The 3,597-nt window shown below is 35.3% G+C and overlaps 1 pseudogene; it reads right to left on the bottom strand.

The window, feature by feature from the left end:
* Nucleotides 1-1,444: 1,444 nt before the first annotated feature.
* On the bottom strand, nt 1,445-3,316 carry LOC126802757 ((+)-neomenthol dehydrogenase-like; annotated as a pseudogene).
* Between the last annotated feature and the right edge of the window lie 281 nt (nt 3,317-3,597).

Here is a 3,597-nt window from a genome sequence, read left to right as displayed (position 1 = left end):
CTACTCTCACTTTAGACCTCTTTAATTTGAACCGTAATGTTAAGAAAATTAGAATAACTTAACAATAGACTAGAGCAGCCTAATAATTTAAGGAGATAATACCAATTGCGAAAAGTATGGAGCTTCCTGAATTATAGTAATTTGACAATATAACATGCTATTTGACAAGGTGATACCACAAGGAGCTGGGAATATTAACAATCAATAGATGGATATAAAATGCCTTCAGGAGCAGCGGCTTTGAAAGCTTCAGGATCTACAATGGAGGTTCCACCAATCCCTGCATTGTTTACCCATGGCATGCACATGCTATTATAAGTACTAATAATCTTGCTTTGGCATGAACATATCAACATAGGGTATGCTTTTCACCAAAAAAAAAACATAGGATATGCTCATACAATGTTAATTAGCAGAACTTTTCACATGAGAATGACAAAGAGATGTAGAAGTGTATTATATATGTGGTCATACCAAGATATCGAGTTTCCCGAATTGGGATTTGACAATATCAACTAGGGAAGCATTGCTTCTAGGAGTCTATTACGTCCAGCTGATGATGTAGACAGTGGCGGATCCAGGATTTGGACATGGGGTGGGCTTTAAGTTTAGTCGAAGGCAAAAAAATTTTTTACCGCTACAACTATGTAAACTGTAAATATTAATGAGTTTTTAAATTAAAAATGGGTGTGAATGCAAATAGAAGAATATTATGAAAATCAAAGACATTAGAAAGCGTACTAATTTTTTCTTTTCAAATTGATTAGATTGAACCTCAATAACTTGTACTTACAATTTCAAAATCAATAGATAGAGAGAAGATAATTAAAAGAGTTTTTACTTAAGAAATTTTAATTATTTAAGAAGAAAGTTATTTTACAATATATATATATATATATATATATATATATATCAATAAAAAACTAGAAGACATAATAGAACCAAAACGGCGCTGGGAATATCACTTTCTCTTCACATTCAATAACGAACACGATGTGAACTGCGTCGAGAATGGAGGGTTGTGAGAAATAACAAAGAACATAAGTGTAGAATGAGTATAATTAAAAAAAATATGGCTGAGAACAAATATAAATACCACACAAATAATAATATATACCTTTTTTTTTTAAACCCCAAAAAATTTGGGTGGGCTTGAGCCCCACCAGGCATGGCCTTGTATCCGCCCATGGATGTAGAAGTGTATCATATACTGCAATAGTTATCTGTACAGATGACCAGATGACTGATCAATACCATTTCATAAGTTACCACCATAAATAAGGAATTTAAAATTAAGATTTCATTTTAACTTTTTTTTTATGGAAAATTTGAAATTAAGGTAGATATGAACAGATAACTCTGATAGTATGATACCATTTTTGGTTGTTCCATCACCTTTTATTTCATTCTACTCCCAATAATTACATCAGGAAATCTGTGCAGAATTAGGACTGGAATCTCCAAGGGCATATACATCTTAAAACATACTACATAACTTATTACCAGAATTTTGTTAAAAAAATATAAGTTCCAAATTTATTCAGTTGCAACTGACATATATCTGCAGAATTTAATCTTCTTCTATGGACTTTGTATTTCAGACCGGATAAAGAATTGGCCGGTGGGGCCAATAAGGCAGCAATGCTAAATTCACTACACTTGCAGCACCTTCTTCAACAGTCATGAAGCCGGCATTGCAGTTTATATCTGTTTTAACAAAGCCAGGGCAGACAGAGTTGACGCGAAAATCAGGGTATTTCTTGGCTAGTATCCCGGTATATGGATTCATTGCTGCTTTTGACACTGTATAGGCTGAAATCACATAAGGCCAACCCTTATTTTCAAGTAAACCCTGCTTGAGATCGTTTAGAAACTCTGTTAAAACTTCATTTACATTCTTTTCGCTTAGGTTCTCGACATTAGTACTAAGAACTCCTTTGACCTTATCACTCGGTATGTTCTTTAACTTCCCCGCAATGGATGAAACATTGACTATTCTTGGTCAATCAGATAGCTGGAGGAGTAGAATAAGTGCTTCTGCTGTTTCTTTAGCACCATAATAATTGATTTGCAAGCATTCTTCTGCTAACTCATAAGTTTTAGTGAACAACTTTTTGAAATCAAACTTTCCGGAGTCCTTCATGAACCAGTATGAAATAAAATTATTTCTTTATGGTCTCTATCGAACTTTGGGTAAATTGAAGATCACGGAATCAAGTTGTCAATGGCTATGGATAGAATGGTGTAAATGCTGCTAAACGAGACAGATGAACCGCGGGGATATACTGAGAGTGAACAGATGTTGACCATGGTTTCAAAGTGTTGCTTCAGTGTGCCTTTGTGTCTCAGTAGTGGAACAAATCAGAATGAAATTAATACATACCATTGAAGCACCTGATGCTATTGCAGCTCTAAAACCATCAGCATCAATTATAGCTCCAGCAACCCCAGCATTGTTCACCTGTCAACATTTAACAAACAAATTTTTTATGCATTGTGATAAATTTAAGTTCTACTATTGAGAAAGGTACTAAGGTAGTATTGATGAACTCAACTCCAAAGGATAGGAACTTTTCGATAAACGAGGTTTGATGCATCATACCAAAATATCAAGATTCCCAAACTGAGTTTTGATGAATTGTGCCAGAGAAGCTATACTAGAAGTGTCGGCCACATCAAGTTGATGAAAAATTACTTGGCCTGAAAGACCACACTGTTGGAGTTTCTCAACAGCTTCAAGACCCCTCTTCTCATCTCTGGCAGATAGAACCACAGTGATTCCCTTTGAGGCCAACTGCCTGACAATTTCGAATCCGATCCCTTTGTTTGATCCTGTAACAACTGCATACCTGATCCACACAAGAATCAATCAAATTCAAGTTCATAAAGACGAAATAAAATCAAAAAAGTATAGTAGTAGTACTACTACGTACTACCTCTTAGTTGATTCTGCCATATATGATTAGATGGGGAAGAGCCTCTATAAAGGCTATGAAGAAGATGAGGATTTTCGTCAACTCCTTCAAGTGATATTCTAGTAGTCTTGAACGTGGATATGTGTCCGATCTTACTTGGACTAATTGACCATAAGACAAAAGATAATAGTTAGTTAGTTAGTTACTGTGGTGACACAATTGCATACGTTAATCTGGAACTTTCTGTTGTGGAAACTTGACTATGAAGAAATTGAAGACAACTGCCTTGCACTTTCCACTCCGTGAGTTCAAACCTTGAAAACCATACGGTTCATACCTCAACTTTCAGAAAAGCTTGAGCTTCAAACTCTTTGGTGAGTAAAACGGTCTCTCAGTCGGCCTCTCCGAAGCTTAAGATGACTTTTGGAGCTTTGAGCATGAAATTTTATCTGTCTGAGCAAACTAAGATTTTCTTTTCCTTTTGTCTTTTTCAGAGTAGAGATCTTAATAATTGAGAAGCTAATGCTAATAGACTGATAGCAAAAAAAAAAAAATTGCCACCACAAGCCAGGAATGTAGTGACAACAAGTCATGTAATGCCAACCATATAAGACAAATTGCAACTAGTCGTCTGCTTATCTTCTACAAGATGTCTTTATTAAGGGAAAAGGATTATGGCCTA

This window comes from Argentina anserina, chromosome 7, assembly GCF_933775445.1.
Source record: "Argentina anserina chromosome 7, drPotAnse1.1, whole genome shotgun sequence".
Lineage (NCBI taxonomy): Eukaryota > Viridiplantae > Streptophyta > Magnoliopsida > Rosales > Rosaceae > Argentina > Argentina anserina.
This window is presented reverse-complemented; position numbering and strand designations above follow the sequence as displayed.